General features: G+C 35.6%; 1 protein-coding gene and 1 long non-coding RNA gene across 5 annotated transcripts in view; one reads left to right on the top strand and one right to left on the bottom strand.

Annotated features, from left to right (window-relative positions):
* The window catches only part of LOC129738958 (active breakpoint cluster region-related protein), a 245,868-nt gene that overhangs the window by 49,975 nt on the left and 175,980 nt on the right, over positions 1 to 19,913 (bottom strand). The window lies entirely within an intron of this gene.
* Positions 11,064 to 11,584, top strand: LOC129738972 (uncharacterized). The gene is made up of 3 exons (XR_008735703.1): positions 11,064 to 11,187; positions 11,249 to 11,420; positions 11,492 to 11,584. It is a non-coding gene; the product is annotated as an uncharacterized LOC129738972 (long non-coding RNA).

Here is a 19,913-nt window from a genome sequence, read left to right as displayed (position 1 = left end):
TGTTATGCTGAAATCATAAGAATTTCTACAAGTGGATCCAAACTTGCTGACTTATCTTAAAATGTTTTATATCATAAATAATACTTCCATTAAAATTATCGTAATAAATTAGTATTCTCGACTCAATGCTTTCTGTGCGTTTATTTTCGGGAGAAATATATTTTTTATAACTTTAAGTTGCTTCCTCAGGTTATTTTTTCAAACCTGGAATTTTCTGGAAAAACGACTGGAAAATCAGGGAAAATCAGGGAAATTTATTACCAGATATGAGTCGACACCCTGGACAATTTCGAACTGATTTAGCTAAAAATTACCATACAACCTCACCCTAACAGGAAAGGGGGAGGGAGTTTCCCAAGCAAAAGACAAATGTTTGTATAACAGGAGAACCGATCAAATTTGACATGGGAGGGTATTTGGATACAAAAAATATTTTTATGATTATTTGAGACTCCTACCTTTTTTAGTAAGGAGAAATAAAGGGTGAGGGGCCTCTTTTATAATTTCTTACATAATTCAAAAACTAATTAAGCAAATGGAACCAAATTTGGCATGGCAGGATATTTGGATGCGAAAAATATTTCTATGATTAGATACTTGAGACTCCTCCTTCTTTCTGGTAGAAAGGGGGGAGAGGCCTCTTTCATATTTTTTTCCATTACTCAAAAACTCATTAAGCAAATGGAACCAAATGTGGGTATTTGACAGAGCTCAAAGAAATCATATTCGTTGACCGCAGTAGGGCATGAGAGAAAAAAAAGAAAAAAATCTTCCCCACGTGTTTCGAAAGACGGCGAAATACAACCAAGTTAGCCTACACGAATTTCATAATGACAGTAAATTTTTTTTTTGGTTTCGTCATTCACTCCACACTCATTCAATCCACAAAGTCGTGACAGTGAAAAAATCGATGACATGATTGGATCGGATGTAGTTTCTATTCTGGACATTTGAGGAATCAACTTAACCATTTCCCTGTAGGAGTTGTCCGAATTATAAAATGCCTTTCAAAACTATTATTTACTTGATGGTACTTGATAGTTTCTTAATAGACTATGACCTGGAAGAAAAATAATGGGAACCCCGCCATGCATTGTTTGTAGGGGATAAATAACGCCCAGGCATTGAAAATCACAAAAAAATGCATTCCAACTGTATCATGATTTGCAAATTTAGATGACTGAGTTTTAAAAAGTTTATATTCACGGGTACGAAATTGAAGTGACTTTTTTTCGACAGTCAGTCACAGATTGCTACTTTAACTGATCGGGGGCAATGATGGAAACGTGAAATGTAGACCTTGAATGGGAAATTATTTCACATTCATTCAAAAATGTCAACAGTTTTGAGCACTGGTATTTGGATACGAAAAATATGTCTTTGATTATTTTTTTTTTGAGCAGGGAAAAGCCCCCTGGAGCAGTTTAGTTACGACTCCTCCAAAGGGCATAAAACCTCCTCACCATTTTATTTTCATTTTTTTTTTTCATGAGAACCCTTCCTCTTTCCAGTAGAAAGATATATAGGGGGAGGGGACCTCTTTCATAATTTTGTAAATAACTGGCAAACTAATTATGCAAATGGAACCTAATTTGGTATGGAAGGGTATTTGGGAACGAGACATGTTCTAATAATTGTTTTAGACCACTTCCTTCTTCCAGTAACTGCATACTTCGAGAGCTACAACAGCTAATTGAACCAAATTTGGCATGGAATAATATTTGAGTACGAGAAATGCTTTTATGAATATTTGGTATCCCTCACTCCTTCAAAGAGGTGAATGAAAAGGGGGAGGAGGGGTCTCCTTTACAATTTTCAGTATTACTGGAGAGCTGATCGAGTTAATGGAACGATATTTGGCATGTGAGGATATTTGGTTACGAGAAATGTTTCAATGATAAATTGATGCCCCACCTTTTTAAGCGGAAAGATATAAAAGGGGAAAGGTGGGCTTCCATACAATTGGTTGCATAACTCGAGAATGAATCGAGCAAATGAAACCAAATTTGGCACCACAAAGTAGTTCAGTACGAAAAATTCTTTTATGAATACTAAGTTATCACCCCTCCATTTAATGTGGAGATGGTACTTCCTTTCAAGTTTATACATAACTCAAGAATTTACCAACAATTCCTTTGTTGCAGTAAGAGTATAGAATTGGGAATATAGGAAGGGAAGAGGAAAGCTTACATTTAACTTTTTTTTTTACAAAATCCGAGAAATTGTCAAAACTCAGCATGGAAAATCATTTTGGTATGATTCTGTGATTATTTGACACACCACCCTCCTTCCAGTGAGAAGGGAGGGAGTTTAGCCTAATACAATTTTGTTAGCATAAGTCCTCAATTTATGCTAACGAAACCAACGAATGCAATCAAATATGGCATGGAAAGGTATTTGATTACGAGATACCCTTACGCTTTACAGTGCAGATAGGGGAAGAAAGGAGGGGCTCCTTATAAGTTGTGTTGTAAAGCTTAAAAACGTATCAACCAAAGGAACTATATTTTATATAAGAGGATTTTTAGGTACGTAAAAATGGGTATGATTATTGAAGACCATGACCTCCATTCAGAAGGGGATGATGAGAAGGACAGGGGGCGCTCATCAGTTTATATTTTATATGTTAGATTGTTTACGTAAGATTAATTTGAGACCCTCCTTTATCAGGGCAAAGGAAACAAATAGGACATGGCATGGGAACAATCATACATTCGAACAAGTGGAACGTAATTTGGCATGGGAGTGTATTTGAATACACGGAATGTTTGATCTTGATCTCCTACCTTTCAGGTAGGAGATAAGTAGGAAGAGAGGCTCCGATACAAATTTCATAGCAAAACTCTACAACTAATAGAGCAAACGCAACCAAATTGGGCATGAAAGGGTATTCGAGCACAAGAAATGTTTTTCCGTTGGCTTAGCAGCCCTCCATCCATTCAGTGAAACGATAAAAAGTGGGAAGACTTTCTTCCACTCATTCAGTTTTTTTTAATATTTCGATAACTAATCGAGAAAATGGAACCAAATTAGAATGGGAGCCTATTTTTGTACGGGCAATATATTTTGGTTGGTTTGAGACCCTCTTCTTTTGCCAGAGAGGAGATGTAAATAAAACTTTACTTTAAATTTAGGTAAATTTATTTGAAAATTATAACAAAATATGGAGATGCAAAAGATAAGTTTTTAAACATTTTAGGTAGAACATTTTTCCAATAAAAACTTCTTACCTTTTTGAACACTTATTTATAAAATTTTATTGATAACTCAAGGGAACAGCATTTTTGGTGTCTATGTTTTAATGATTGATAAGGCAAATTCTTGTTTTGAATCATTTGTCAAATTGTTCTATCACCTCTTGTTTCGATGATATGGAATTTATATGTTTAAAAATGAATCAATGATACTATTTTTTCAGAGATACAATTATCTTAAAAAGTTAAATTCTACAATTTTCCAAAATTTGGAAGATATCACTAAAAGTATTTCTGACATCAATAAAGAAAGTTAAAAAAAGGTCTTATTTAATTTAACAAATTTGTTGAAACGTGCATAACGTGCTTCTTACCTAGGCACGATGGACGGTGATGAGAACAGATCCCATTTTTTGGCCACATCCCGAACTGAGGCAGTCTTCCTTCAGGCGTAAGCACGCATGACTTTCCGGTCCAATGTTTTGTCCACCGGACCCGCTTTCCGCTAAGATTTTTTTTGTCCACGAAGCTACTTTCCTCCCCATACTTCCGAATCGCATTTCGAACCGCTTCTATGGTAACTTGTTCTATTTTTGCGACCTGACTCAGCAAAATGTTAGAATAGTATGATATTTTTGCGCTTTTCCAGGGAAATGCTTCTTATTTTTTAACAAAATTATGAAAAACAAACCTCACGATATACAGAGTTTTTAGTAAAACTGTAAACAACAACAACCAGCAGTAAATAATCAGCTGTTTAACCGTCATACGGAATGAGCAAGGTTGTATCAAAATCGTGCTTAGACATAATGGGACACCCTATACATGCCATTCAATCTCAAAATCTAAATAAATTGAAGTTGTTTTATAAGTTTGGTATTTTTGATAAAAAAAAATATCACCAAAGAAGTTGATTATAGCTTTTTAGACATCAACAATGAAGTCAAACTACAGTAGAACCCCGGTAATCCGAAGTAGTCGGGGAAAGGACCACCTCCTATAAGTGAAACTTCGGATTACACGATACACAGTACAGTGACAAACCCTATACTTTTCCCATCCAGGCACACTGTAACATTAGACTGAGTCGATTTGGGGTCATTTTTGAATTTCTCAAACCCTGGGGTCTTAAAAGCTTCGTTTTGGTCCAAAACTCATCCATGATTTTTTGCAGAATTTTAAAGTAACGTTTACATGAGTAAATTTGAACTTTTAGGTTTGTATGGGAAAATTGAATATTTTGTACTGAAAAAATCAACATCATTTTTGTTTATTCTTTGGAACCGAGCCTGCAAATGGTTTTTGTGTCAATTTGTAAATTTCTTACAGGAAATTTTCCGCTAAACAACTTTGTCCAATATCATAACTTCGTATCTTTTGAGACAAAAAAGTTATTAGTTTTTTAACAGGTGTATGTCTTTTGGCATTGATAAACAAGAAATTAAATTGACAGTATTGCAAGACCACTTTTCATGCCAAACTTCGTGGGGCACAAGCAGTGGTGTCAATTGAATTCATGGTTTATCAATCTAAAAAGACATACACCTGTAAAACAGCTAATAACTTTTTTGTCTAAAAAGATACGAAGTTATGATATTCGACAAAGTTGTTCAGCGGAAAATTTCCTTGAAGGAATTAATATATTGGCATAAAAACCATTAGCAGGCTCGGTTCCACAGAAAAAACAAAAAATATGTTGATTTTTCAGTACAAAATATACAATTTTCCCATACAAACCTAAAAGTTCAAATTTACTCATGTAAACGTTATTTCAAAATTCTGCAAAAAATCATGGATGAGTTTTGGACCAAAACGAAGCTTAAGACCCCAGGGTTTGAGAAGTTCAAAAATGACCCCAAATCGACTCAGTCTACTGTAACATGTTGAGGAAGGAACATCTGGGTTTGTCAAAACGATTCTACTCTTGTAAACAAAGTTGCAAAAATAATGCTCCGCCTGGTATTTTAATGGACTTTCTAGAATTATATGGGGACCTTCTTCATCTTCATCCTGCAATTTTCCTTTCGAAATGCCTCTTCTATGATTGTTAATGAGAAATCTGGGATTAAAGCTCAGCATTTTTTATTATTGCCGTTCTTCCTCCGGAAATCGATCAAATCAAATTATTAATAATTTCACACAATTCATTTTTTGCATGAAAAAAACTTCTTAAAATTTAACATCGCCAAAAAAACGTCTGTCACTTACAAGCGCAGCCTACTCCGTTTGTTTGTGATTATGACTATTTCTAGAAAAACAATGCAACTAGAACGATTGGAGCGAGCTTAGACTATAAACATACAAATATAAATTCCAACTTAGGGAAAATGGATTCGAAAGTAGCCTTTTTGCAATAAAAATCTCTTAAACATATTTTTTTAGTCAAAGCCAAGTCTTGAAACACTTGGTAAAAAACTAATCACCACATGAATTCTTAAAGTATTAAATAACCACCAGGGAAACCTTCGCTCTTCATATGGTTATTTAAATCTCCAGCTTCAAAATGCAACCAACAAGACAGAAGGTAGGGAATGGGCAAGCAGACGGGGCCTTTAAAAGCAGTAGATAGATTCCATTTTTTTGGTCTTCGCTCCTTCAACCAACCATGTGTGTTTAACAACCTTCCAGCTAGCCAACCAGACACTCCCGAATCGGATATTTTGGAATTAAAGGTAGAAAAATCACATCACGAAGGACGTGTTGGTTTTTTGACGAAATATTTTAGTTATTGATAAACTGCTAGGCGTTTCAAATCCGAGGATATTCTAAAAATAAGATTAGTAGTATAGTATCTTTTAAAGACCATTTTAAAAAATGAATATTTTAACAACAAAATTTGAAAGATAGCAGTCATCAACAAGTCCTAATCCCGATAAAGTTCGAATGAATTGCATGCACAATCCGAATGCAGAATCATAATAAATTCATGCACGATATACCGTATAGATATATTTATGGATTTTGCACTCCAGCTAGCTAGCATGTGTTTTATGTTGGATGGAGCAGCCAGGTTAGCTCTTATATTGATGCTGGAAACGGCCTTTCCGTTCCGTTCCATTCCGATCTTTGAAGCAACGAAACTCTGGACATAATGGAATCGAAACCGGGGAGGTCCCAGAAGGGCCGCTGCCTTGCACAACCAGTTTGTTTTTTTTCCCTGTTTCAGAGGAGTAGGAAACAAGTTTTTGCGGTTTTTATTTCTGGCCGGCTGAATTTGGTGCTGTTTTTTCTCTTAATTTTTGCATACCCTATACTCGCACCAGTTGGTGAAAAACCTACTACCTATACAATATGTGGCCGACCACTCGCTCGTAGACCGGCTATCGTATTTTTGTTTCTACCCAACAAAAAAAAACTTTTGAATATTGAAGGAGACGCTATAACCAGCTACCCGCATGATGGAATATCATACAACTTATCGTCAATATGATTCTGTTCTGATTACATGAATAGTGACTATTCAAGTGATCGTTCTAAAATCTTCCAATTTTTGAATAAATTTGCTATTTTTCCTGTGTCTTCGCTTGAAATGATACAAAAATATTTTTTAAAGATACCAGTAATAATCCGTAAAACAAAACTCGGAATGCATCAGAGTGTGTCTCTACTGGCTTCAAAACAAATAAAAATGGCGTGTTTTGGTTTGGCGGCGGAAACGAAAGAATCTGTTTTGTTTGGCAAATCCTCAGCTAAAATGTAAGTTCAAAGAAATTATGTTTTCCATAAACTATTTTTTAATTGTTTCAATTTTTTTCAGTTATAAACAACTCTACAATCCTGTGGTGCAGGTTTGATGGTCCGGAAGGGGAATTTGCCGGTCGAGACATTCGCGGCAACAGCAGCACATGATCCAGACCTCCGTCGGAAACATCCCGCATCTCCACGAAAGCGTTGGACCTGTTTCCCCAATCGGCTAAGGGATCCTAAAGGAACCGTATTTAATCAACTCACTAAACCAACTGACGGAACTTTGGTGTCACCGGATGAGCTGCTCAGTATTTTTAACATGAAAGTTATCCAGTTGTTCGAACACTACGGAGCCTACGATTGCATCAACGTGCTGGCCCAAATTGCCAACTTCGGTTCACAGCAAGCAACATGCTATGTTTCAAAGTATCGATTTCAGTGCCCACATGGAGCTGCACAGAAAAAATTATTTTCTGTAAATTTACAGCAAATGTCCTGTAACAAAAAGGAGCAGGACATTTACCATAATTTTACAGGTCGAGGACATGCAATTCACAGGCAAGTTTAAAATTACAGGCCTGTAATTGCAAGCAAACTGTAATTACAAGCGACCTGTAATTTCAGCGACCAGTAAAATAATCTGCACGTAATTTTATTGTTTTGATTCATTATAAATTTGAGCAAAACAGAAAATTTCATAAAATTACTAGAATTTTGTAAAATTCAGATTTTAAATTACCCATGTAAGGTTTATTGTGATTTTCCAATAAGTAAATGAGAAATACATTTTTTGGATTGATTTTTAATTTATTACGTACACGCCGGATTTACTTAGATTTTCACATTTTGACTTCCATCTGGCGTGGAATTGAAGAGGGAATGGAACCGCACAAAAGCATAATGACAGCTTCCGCTATGCTTGCCGAAACATTCGCAGATGATGTTTCATGAACACCAAAGAACCTGCTCACCTGGTTCACGGTACCCTGAAAATTGAAAAATAAATAAACATTAGTTTTATTTTTCATATTAAAATCACATTTTATTCTTCTTACCATTGCAATTTTGTTTTCAACTTAGTGTCCAGTTGCCCATCATTGTCCTCCGCACACCTAAACCTTTCCTTCCGTTCATTACACGTATGAGGTACTTGTCCGTAACAATATTGATTGCCGCAATGTACATCACATATTTGCGTTCAACGATTCAACGAAGCTGGAAGGTTTTAGAATAAATATAGGTTTTTGGATGGTTTTTAAATAATATCAAATATTTATTAAGACTCTTATTTCAGATTTTACAACCATGTTTCTTTTTTTTTTTTTTTGTTTCGATTAGAGTCGTTTTACCATCTTTATGGCATTCGCGACTTACAACCATGTTTCGAATTTTAGATTTACACAACCATCTCATTTTAGAAACTAAATCTGAATTGGAATTTCAGGTTTCAAAAAGCCGATTTTGATAATGAATGCGTATTCAATTTGATGTTAGTTTTATTTTATTTTCAATTTCTTGGAATTTAAAATCTCGATGTTTTGAATAAAAACAAACAGCTACTAGAGAAACCAGTTATAAATCTAACATTTTTGATAAAAAAATTGACTCAAGGATGGTATAGTATAGAAAATTAATTGCAAAACTCAGAAACAGTTGTTTTAAAAAGCTTAAACAATTTACATAAATGCTTACCAGTTATTCGGCACTGCGCTGTTGGTCATTTTAGCCGATTCAGTAACTGATTAGTTTAGTCCATTTAATTTTTCTTGCAACTATCTGTAATAAAAGTGTAATTAATCAAAATAAAAACGACAGTGATATTTTCCATACGAACTTGCGTTCGAAGCATTGTAAGCCGCCGCAGAGCTACGTCAGTCCGAATCTGGTACAGTAAGGGTTTTGTTTGATTATCCTTTTACCGCCGTCTTTTGCGACCCTCTTTAGTCTTCGCTATTTCCATGCAAGAACATCGCTCGTCAAACCAGAAGATGATTCCAACCCTCAGAAAGTAGTAATCATAACGTATATATCCGTGCAGCTTTCGGGCGTTTCCGTCCTCTTCTTTAGAGATTTCCGCCTTTCTTGGCAGCGTATTCAGTTCCTTATCCGCTATGTTCTATCTAAAAAAACGGTAGAGTAAAGTTTTCAAAATCAATAACTTACATAAATCTCGCTAGTATCAATTGGCCCAACGTATTTCTAAATTTTTTATCCTTTTTTTCTCATCCGGAAGTTTGATTTCGTATCCTGCATTATAGTTTTTTGGGAAGCAAGACAAACCAATACCATCAGATTGCATTAATCGAATGGTACTACCTTTCTATAGTAGCATTAAACGAATCGGTTAGAAGTGTAAACTTCCCAGAGGAAGGATTTCGGTGTCCGATTATTTTGAACACAGTAAATGGGACTCACCTTTCCATCCTTGCCGCTTGACTTTCGTTGATCGAAAATTTCTCCACTCATGTCGATTTCAAATGAGCCGCTTTCTCGGCGTACCTGGGCAGAACTTCCCGGGAACGGCAAATAGAATCACCTTCTGATTTTGTTAACCAGTAAGTCCTCGGATGAGATGAGATTTTATCTTCGCATGCTGGTAGGATGCGCTGGTAATCCGTAATGGGGTAGTATCCTTGTCCACTCCCTTCCTTAATGCCGATTGTCCACTATTGAAGTTTTTTAGGTGGAACTTTTCTTTTCATCACTTTTTTCCCGTTTAAAAATCGCAACCGAACCGACCGACCGGACCGACCGAACGCAGGAAAAACAAAAACATGAAACCAGAAAACGACAACGGTTTGTGTCCATGCTAACATTTATTACTAAAATTAGTAGCAAATGGGTTATTTTTACTCAAATAGAGCAACCAATCAGATTCGATGAGGAAGTGCTAACTTGACAGTAAAAAAATATTTAATTTTTGCTAACTGGAAGTAACCGAATATTTTTAATAAGTTGAGCCTCGAAATTTTGTGTGTGGCACCATGGTGCCACAAACACTGACCACAATCACTCGAATTTTACAGTCCTAAAATTCAAACCAGCCTGTAAATAATGTTCTCACTTAAAAATAATGCTTCCACCTGTAAAGCTACAGTACATGTCCTGCTCCTTTTTGTTACAGGACATTTGCTGTAATATCAAATGATTTATCATTTACTTTTCAACCAATCAATTGAAAATTACGTGATTTCGAAATTACAGGTTGAATTATTTTAAAGGTAACCATTTTCAATGACACGTAATTGTCCATATTTTTTTCTGTGTGGGCCACTATGAGTAAAGTACCATTCGTTGGTGTACAACTGTGAGCAAACTCAGAAGAAGGACTACTTGAAGCAGCTTGTGTGGCGTTAGTTCCAGGCAAAAAAGTTAAACATACTAATCGAGCTACTCTACTATGGGCTGGAAACTGATTTCCAGAACATCATGGAATTGCACGCTCTATCCGTGAAAATATCCCAAAAAAAAATTGTCACTAGGACTTTTTGTATTCGTTCTACATTCTCAAAGGTAATATGCGAAAGGGTGAGTTTCTCTAGTTTATAATAATTGTTATAGAATACTTAAAACAGTTAGATCATTTTACTGATGGATCTTTTCTTATCAATTCCAGCTGCAGCTCTCATTGCCTACGAAAAAGCCATGCGTTGTCAGCTGGAGTGCAACTCGCTCGCATTTTTGAAGATGCGTTGCGAAGCGCTGCTCAAGTGCATCAATGCGCTCAATCTAGCGGCATCGGATTACGCCTGGATTGCGAAGCCATCGGTTTCCACATATGGCGGTGCTACCAGATTAGAAAAATCGGACACCAAAATCGTGGTTGTTGATCTGGTAGATATTCGGAAGGAGTTAATAATAACCCAGACGGTGTTGGAAATATTCAAACAGCTGGACGACTATAAAGCTGTGCTGAATGTCGATACCAACGAGCTGCTGGTGATTTTAGCTAACGCTAAACTGTATGCCATGGCCTTCAAGCTGGCCAACATGTTGGGCAAAAGCCTCACTATAATCTTTTAAAGCCTGGCCTATGTGCGCTTGCAGGAAACTGCGGACAATTTTGATTGGCTGCATAAAAACGAAGGTGATTAAAAACATTGTTTTTTTTCTAATAACTTATCTTAAAAACAGCCAAATTTCAGAATCTGTTCTAAGCTCAGACGTACCCGAAACGACTTGGAACTTTTTGATGCTTAGTCTCGAGAATGAAACAAAGGACGTCGAAGCCTGTTATCTCGCCGTGATGAATCAAATCATTTTCAAAAACGGTATTTCACCTCAAAGGTTGACGGACTATTGTATGGTGAGTTATCTTCTAAAAAGTAATTCCCTTCAACCCAATTCATATTTTTTTTAATCTACAGAACAAGGCGCCCACCAAACTAGAGGAAGCCTTCGAAGTCTCCGTCAAACTTATCCAGGCGCAGCTGCAGCAGAAGCTCGGTCACGACGTTACACTTCAATCGATTCTCATTTCCGATTACGCTCATCGATCGGTTGTAGTTTGGGTTGAGCAAAGATGCTAAATTCAAGCAGGTAAGTTAGTTTTTTTTTTGCCGAGGAGATTATTTTTAATGGTTTTACGTTATTTCTTCGTCTATTTCTAGCAAACAAATTTACTGAACCAGCTTATCGACTGCATTGCTAAATTTCGTGTTCATTCCCCAATGAAAATGCTGATAGTTTCGTTAGTTCCAACGCAAGTTTTATAAAAAGAAAACTTATAAACTAAATAAAACGATCGCATTCAATAATTGAATAAATAATATTATCTTTAAGAGATAATAAAATGAATCCTCTCCTTTTTTATTTTTGATGGAAAAAAGATATTTAGAAGATAAGCTGTAGCGTCAGCAATGCTTGAAAAAATGATAAGATAACGATAACATATATCTTTTAGGTGCCTTCAGCTACATTTTGAATCTAGAAAAAAGCAAAAAAAATGAATGGTTACTCTACTTAACGACCGGTTCGCTGTATCGTAAAGTGCGTCCAAACGATTCCATACCATGAAAAAAAGACTAGTTTAATCGTACATGAATAATCCAAAACTATACAGCTAATCTTTCGTGTGTCTGGGGAAGAAGATAATGGAAATCGTTATTGTATGATACCGATTCATGCGGGTAGTTTTGACCCACTGCAGCAAAGTTGTTTGTATTTTGTTTTGCGCCAAATTGAAACAAAAATGGGAGAAAGGAGAAGTAGCAAACAAGAGAGACCTTCAAAACAAGTATTATTACCTAGATATGTTTGGGGCTTGAATCGGTTTCTGTAATAGGAAGAAACCTAAATTTGGTGTCACACAACAACTAGACACTGACTGTGTTGTTAGGTAATGGAGATGTAGTATATTGGATAATACGGAAAAGGTTGCCATTGTTTGGAAACTAGGTCAATGCGTGGTGATATGATTACATACGTACTCAAAAACTGGCGCCAAGGATCTGATGCTTACCTGTAAAGAGAAGAAAATAAGAAAAAAGTTAGTTTTAATTTGTTAAAATTATTTTTTTTATTCATTCCATTCGGAAGGAACAAATCGAAAAAAAAAGCATAATTTACATAATATTCAGCCTACCCTTTTCCAATAAATAGAATAGATTTAATCACGAATTCATTATTAATATTAAACTCAGATTAAACATTTTCGGAACACTTTTTAGTAGTTTGTTTTGGGTTGTTTTTTACCGTTTTGAGGATTTTTTTGGATGTGTATTAGCTCTAACCTGTCCAGTTTGCTTCTCGCCCATAAATTTCCCGAGCAAATTGCGGCGAAAGTGAAGCGGAATCAAGTACGATCCATCCAGAGGCTGGGTAAAGATGCGAATATCTCAAATTCTTCTATGCAACTATTGGTCAAAGTTGACTTGAATCAACATCAGGGGTAAGAGCGAAGTGCCATTTGATATCAAATCGAATTAAAGCACTTCGACTTGAATGCTCGAAGTGATTTCTGTTTAAGTTGAAAAAGAAGCAGCTGATCTTCGTGTTCTCAGACGAGAAACTTATTTCGATTGATCTGGTGTCCAATTCACTTATAGAGCAGAGGACGAATGACTAAGTTTGTTAAAGTCCTCTATAAATAAACAAAATAGAATAGAATAGAACTTACGGATCAGTATTTATTTCACTCTTGAAGGCTAAAGATGTTCCAGAGCATGTGAAATTGAAGTTTACTACCAAGCATTCTGTCGAAATCATCTTTTTTGCCAGAACTTTCTTGTCTACAAAATTTCATGAAAATTTCATTAACATGTATGAGCTTAATCATTTCGAAGCAATGATTCATTCAGTTATGTTGTAAAGCGTTACAAATTTTAAGAAAATCTCTTGAAAAATGTTCGGGTTTTTCAACATTTGTTTTGTATGTCATAACTCTCCTTTTTAAAATTTAAGAGGTTTGTCAATTCAATGGATCATCTATACATCTGACTATGTTTGTGTTTCCAATGTGCTTAAAATATCTTGAAAATTGTTTAGCATGTGTCGTATTCCATCCATGTTGATTTTTACTGGTACTGTTAATCTTGATGATCTTTTTTTTTCTTTTTTTTGTAGCGGCTAACCACACTCTCCCACACCAAAAGGCTCAATTGAGCCCCCTGGTAATGGACGCTACTGTTCTCAGCACGTCTGGCAGCAAAACAAAGAAACTTCAATGCGAACAAAATTTTAATCATGCTGAGAACACAAAAGTTTATTATTTAGTGCGAGGAAATGTATGCTATAATTAAACAAGATTACGATAAAGATCTCAATGCGCTCAAGTTTACTTATTAATAGTGAAAAGTACGACAAAAGAAAATTACGATGCTACAAAAACAAACAAAATTTGATTAAAAAAACTGGTACCTAGTTGATTGACTTTTTTAACGATTCAATTTTTCCTTTAATAACTGTACTACTCTGACTTTTAACATGGAACGGTTGTTGATGGTCTCTATTTCAGTAGTTAAGGGGGGGGGGGGGGGGGGGGGTAGGGTCTTACACTTTCAAAAAATCGATTTTTTTATTTTTTTATTTTCTTATTGTAAAACATTTCAAGAATGTTGTGTCAAATTTTCAAGTCAATTGAAGCAAAACTGTAGAAGTTATAGGCCTTTATCTCCTCCTATCTAATACTGCAAGAAAGCAAGGGCAGAAACTTTAAACGCGTTTTTCTCGAAAGCACATTTTTAAAGTCCGTGGACATCGTCATTTGAAAACTACTTATCCGATTCTTTTCAAATTTGGAACATATTTTCTACATATAAAATACCAGACCCCAACGTTTTTCTTTTTTGATTTTTTTACTTTGGGGAGGTTTTAGGGGTGAAAAATAGCGGATTTTTAAGTGAAAAATCGTAGTTTTTACTTCAAACAGCCACAAAAATTTCATAAAAATATTTTTAAGTAAAATAAAAACGTTGGGGTCCAGAAAAACATCTATTAAAAATATTTTGCTCTGATTTTTTGACTTCAGATGATTCTGTGCTGAGATACAGTGTCCACCGCAAATCCTGTTTTCTAAAAGGCATCCTCGAAAATGCTCCGTCACCGGCTCATTTTTCAATATTTTTCTACGAAAAAAATACTAAATGTTCTTTTAACAATGCTTTGTATAATGCAAAAATTTGAATACATTTGTTTGAACGATAGCTCTAGAAAAAAATCGTGAAAATGGTGTTTTTTTATACCCGTTAGACCCTACCCCCCCCTTAAGGCGTTGTATATTGTAGGTCTTATAAAAGCAATTCTTTATTGCCCTAAAGATGTCATGGATCGGCATCGTTGCAAGTAATTACACTGAGGTTTTTTTTTACGCGGTTTTTTTTACACGGTTTTTTTACGCGGCTTTTTTTACGCGGATTTTCGAATTAACGCGGTTTTTTTTACGCGGATTTTCGAATTAACGCGGTTTTTTTTTACGCGGATTTTCGAATTAACGCGGTTTTTTTTACGCGGATTTTCGAATTAACGCGGTTTTTCAGAGAAAATATTCTAAGACTTTTTCAAAGGAAAACACTTAGAATCTTTTTGTAGTTGGGAAAATCTTAGCTCTGAGACTAAGAACGTGATACATGAGATCTGTGACCTGAGACCTGAGACTTGAGACCTGAGACCTGAGACTTGAGACCTGAGATTTGAGACCTGAAATATGAGACTCGAGATCTGAGACACGAGACATGAGACATGAGACCTGAGACTTGAGACATGAGACATGAGACATGAGACCTGAGACATGAGACATGAGACATGAGACATGAGACATGAGACATGAGACATGAGACATGAGACATAAGACCTAAGACATGAGACATGAGATATGAGACATGAGACATGAGACATGAGACCTGAGACATGAGACATGCGACCTGAAACCTGAGACATGAGACATGAGACCTGAGAAATGAGACCTGAGACATGAGACCAGAGACATGAGACCTGAGACATCAGACATGAGATATGAGACCTGATACATGAGACCTGAGACATGAGACCTAAGACCTGAGACATGGAACATGAGACCTGAGACATGAGACATGAGACGATCTGAATTCCACACTGTCAAATAAGCCTCACTATATTCTACTATTCTATTAATCTAATTGATTTTGTTTTTTATCTTAAAAATAAACTATTATTGTATGTATGTATGTATGTAGGTAATCCACCATGGGTGCACGGATTCACCGCAGTTTGACCAAAGTATGGATTTATTTGAATTATTTAGATATCTCGACCAATTTCCAATGCAATTTATACCATACCCGGCACCATGGCTTCGTATGAACTGTTATGTTGTGAATGTATTTCGTGTCTATGTAAGTATATTTTGGGAGAACGAATCAATTAGCTACTCAACCAGTTGAAAATTTATAACATTTTTAATGTTAAAATTTTACTCGGGTATTCCGGCATCCGTGTATATATCCGGCCAGCTGGCAACTTATTGAACATTCTTATATACAATTGAAATAATATTAAATGATATAAAAAATATAATGAAACGATCTCACCATAGTTCAGCTTCACAATTCCTCGCTGCCTATAAGTCAGCAGCAATTCAACGATTTTTTTATACATTTTCTGGTTTGTATGCAAATAAATTTGCTCTTCTTATTACACCAAATCTTAGGCACTAGGCACACTTAGGTTAGGACCCTTATCTTGGTTACCTTCACATGCCAGGCTGATGCATCTGCATTTGATGGCGAACAAACTCAAAAACGAGTAGGGGAGGAGCGGGCTATATGCGCCTATTAAGCAGAACACTGATTTAATCCAATGTCACATCGAATATGTGTACAAAAACTATATACACGTGTGCAGGCATCTGTTTTCTATACATTGGAGTAATATTTATGTTAAAATTTTCTTCTGTTTCCAAGAAAATGATTTTATTATAAGTGTTGTCTAAAATGCCGAACCTCAAACCGTGCGGGCTAAATGCGCCTATTTATGTTTTGAACAAAATTTCTGTTTTTTGGGCAATGTTTTCGTATAATTCCATTGAAACTGCTAGAAAGTAATAATTTCCATACGACAAAGCTGTAGTTTTATAAAATTCTATGTATATTATAATTTTATGGAATAAAACAAAAGTGAGGGTTGCCATACTATGGAGGCAGTTCATCCATGAGAAAAACTTTATCAAATCTGTTTTTAGATCTTCAATTGTTGTTGTTGTTGTTGTTCAATTGTTCAAGATGTTATTCAGAGCTTAGATTTGAAGGTTCAATGATAAAAATCATTTATTTATTCCATTTAACCTGTTATTTTAGGATGGAGGCATTTTACAAACATGATGGGGGCATACAAAAACACTCTATTATTCCACTATATAATCATTACTAAACCATCACAAAAGCTGAAATATGTTTAATTTCTTAAGTTCATTTGAGTGAGAAACAAAAACCATCCTAGTTTTAGGTTTAAGCTTCTTTACGTATTATTTTTAAAAGTCGAAATATTACATCAAAATGTATCAAAACCTTGTATGATTTTTTAAATTTTTTTGAGTTTGTAAATTCATAAAATTCTTTCTTGCCTTATGTTCTAAGCGTATTACCCTCAAAATGCATTGGTCAGATAAGCTGTCAAGTCAGCCATTTCATCAAACAGCCGTAGGGTCATTTAACCCGATAGGCCCATTTAGAAAACCTTTCCCCTAAGACGTTGCTGACGGAAAAAAAGAGAATCCACGCAGAGAAAGTAAAAAAAAAGATAAATAGGGAGAGAGCACTGCGTAGTTGAAAATCTCTCATCGGCGGGATAGCGGGATGTTTCCGTCTTCTCCGATTGATGGTGGGCGTATGCGTCGCTTGCTTTGATCGAATCACGTTTGCACAAGACTTCTCGTGGATAGTGTCACGTTCGATCATGTTTCGGAAAAGGAAGAATTTCATTTCTTGTTCGAATCCCCATTGAAATTTAACTATTTTCGGAAACGCATAGCAAAGGAACATCCTTCTTCATATCACCTTAACTTTTTGAAAATTTTCTTCGAACTGACTGAGAATCCTTTTGACCTAAATTCGTTTGATAGCTTTACATTTTTCAGACCATGCCCAAATTATTTCACTTTAACGAGCCGAACGGAATAAGCGCCTTTAAAACAGCTCACAAAGAAAATTAAGCTAATTTCTTTTACTTTTTTCAACAACAGACACTGCTTCACCTTCACAATCTTCTTTCATATTCTTCAATATCACTCTTTTCACCCAAAAACACCGAATAGTTCATCAAACTATTATTTTCGTGGAAAATCCACCAAGAGATGGAACAAACGCAGCGGCTCAAATTTTTCTTAAAAATAAACTATTATTGTACGCAAATTTAAATAATCATGGTTCTTACGCGTTTTTTTAGTAATGTGCTATTTTGCGCGAATTTTTTAATTAAAATGGATTTTTTACGTGGATTTTCGAATTTCGGGTTTTTTCACGCGAATACGCGTTTTTTTTCGAATTAACACGGTTTTTTTTACGCGGATTTTCGAATTAACGCGGTTTTTTTTTACGCGGATTTTCGAACACAGAAAACAGACGTACAAGCTCGAACAAAAAACCGTCAAAAAAGTGTGTAAAATTTCAAATGCTATCACCAAAAAAATACGTTAGAAACTGACTGCAAACAGTGTCATCCATTGCGCCGTTCAAGAGTTACAAATCAACTTTTAAGTGCCCAGTTTTCGAAAAGGCGTAACCGTAGCCAAAAAACAAAAAATAGTTCAAAAAGGGTGTTGGGATTTTTACACAAGTTTCGTGGGCTAGCTTGTACGTCTGTTCTCTGTGTTTCGAATTAACGCGGTTTTTTTTTTTACGCGGGACGAAATACCGCGTAAAAAAAACCTCAGTGTATTTTGACGAGTATTGTGGGTTCTTAATCCCTTAGTAAGGTTTTGGTTATTGCTTGTCGAGTGTACTGTGTACATTAACGGTTCGCAAATTACAGAGTTCGGTTATTGGAAGAATGCTATGCGTTCCCTGAGAGTATAGCTGCTGGGCAGGAAAAAGCAGGGGTAGTCTGAAGATGTTTTTCAAACATCTATTCTGTAGCGTCTGAAGTTTTTGAAGATGTGACAAGGAGGCTCTTCCCCATATCAAAATAAGATAGTTTAGATGAGACTGAATAAATGCAGAGTAGAACTTTAAAAGAACATTTGGGGGCACTATGTTTCTTAATTTCCACAAAACACCGCAAAGAGGAAAAATTTTTTTTACTAGGTTCTTTGTGTGACAACTCCAAGAAAGCGTTTCATCCAAGTAAATTCCAAAGTAGGGGAGATAAGGGCATAATTGCCACCTTAAGGAAAACGCTAATTTAACCATAGAGAACAGCTATAATATGTGAATTACATCATTGTTTCGTGTTCAGACACTCAAATAGTCTATTGCCTAATTGGATGAAACTTGAAAAAGTAGATAAAAACGTTTAAAAATGCTTTTTAAAATTTTTTGCCGAAAGCTGAAAGGGGCAGTATAAGCACCATTAATCAAGGCAAGATGAGCGTTTTCTGCCGGGGAATCTAGCAGCGAATTCGGCTCGATAAAGTCAACTGAATAATAGAGCTACAGCTTCACTTGTTTCATCTGACGATATGGCCTATTGGTAAGGTGTCGGAGAGGTAATCAGTAGACTCAAGTACGATTCCTGGTCAAGGTGATTTTTTTTTTCATTTATAATTCATGATCGATGCATTTTGCGCTAAACGGTGAGGCGTAGATTCATCAAACAAAGCCTAGGCCTGTATGTAGAATTCAAAGAATTAACACATGCTCAAACATTATGTTTCTGGTGCTTTGTTTGACGGATGATGCTACTAGCCGTATAATGTAACAATCAAAAAAATCAATCATGAATGGTATGTGAAAAAAAATCCCCTCGAACAGGAATCGAACTCGAGTCTACTGATTACCTCTCCGACAACCTTACCAATAGGCCAAATCGACAGATGAAACAAGTCAAGCTGTAGCTCTATTATTCAGTTGACTTCATCGAGTGCTAGAATATACGGCAGAAAACGCTCATCTTGCCCTGATTAAAAGTGCTCTATTCGCCCCAGGTCAACAAATTAAAGTAAAAACGCGTTTTAAAATAGATTAAAGTGAAAAATCAAAAATTTTATGATGGTGAAAATTGAGAAACAAGTTGTAAATCATATTGCAGTGCGTACATTTCAGACCAAGATGATTTAAAGGTCATAAAAGCTTATTGGTTGGTGCTCAAAAATTATAATATTTTCGTCACTTGAGAACCTAACTGGTTTTTATTTAATACTAGCTGATTTTACCCGGCGTTGCTCGGGTTCGCAAAAAATATAAATCAAAATAACTCGTTGGACTTTTCGAAATTTTGGAAGCTTTGTGTTCCTCATTAGATATAAGAAATTTAGCCAATTTTAGGCCATGTTAGCTATATAGTTTTGTTAGTTTTTGTAGCGTTATAACTAAGTACTTGTGATTATTAAGTAATGAGCGTGCAGTAATTGTATTAATTCGAGCCAAAATTAACTGTTTAGAATTAAGAGTGTAACCTGTCAAA

The sequence above is a fragment of the Uranotaenia lowii genome, chromosome 1 (assembly GCF_029784155.1).
Source record: "Uranotaenia lowii strain MFRU-FL chromosome 1, ASM2978415v1, whole genome shotgun sequence".
Taxonomy (NCBI): domain Eukaryota; kingdom Metazoa; phylum Arthropoda; class Insecta; order Diptera; family Culicidae; genus Uranotaenia; species Uranotaenia lowii.
Note: the sequence above shows the minus strand (reverse complement) of the source record. Positions and strands in the feature narration are given on the sequence as shown.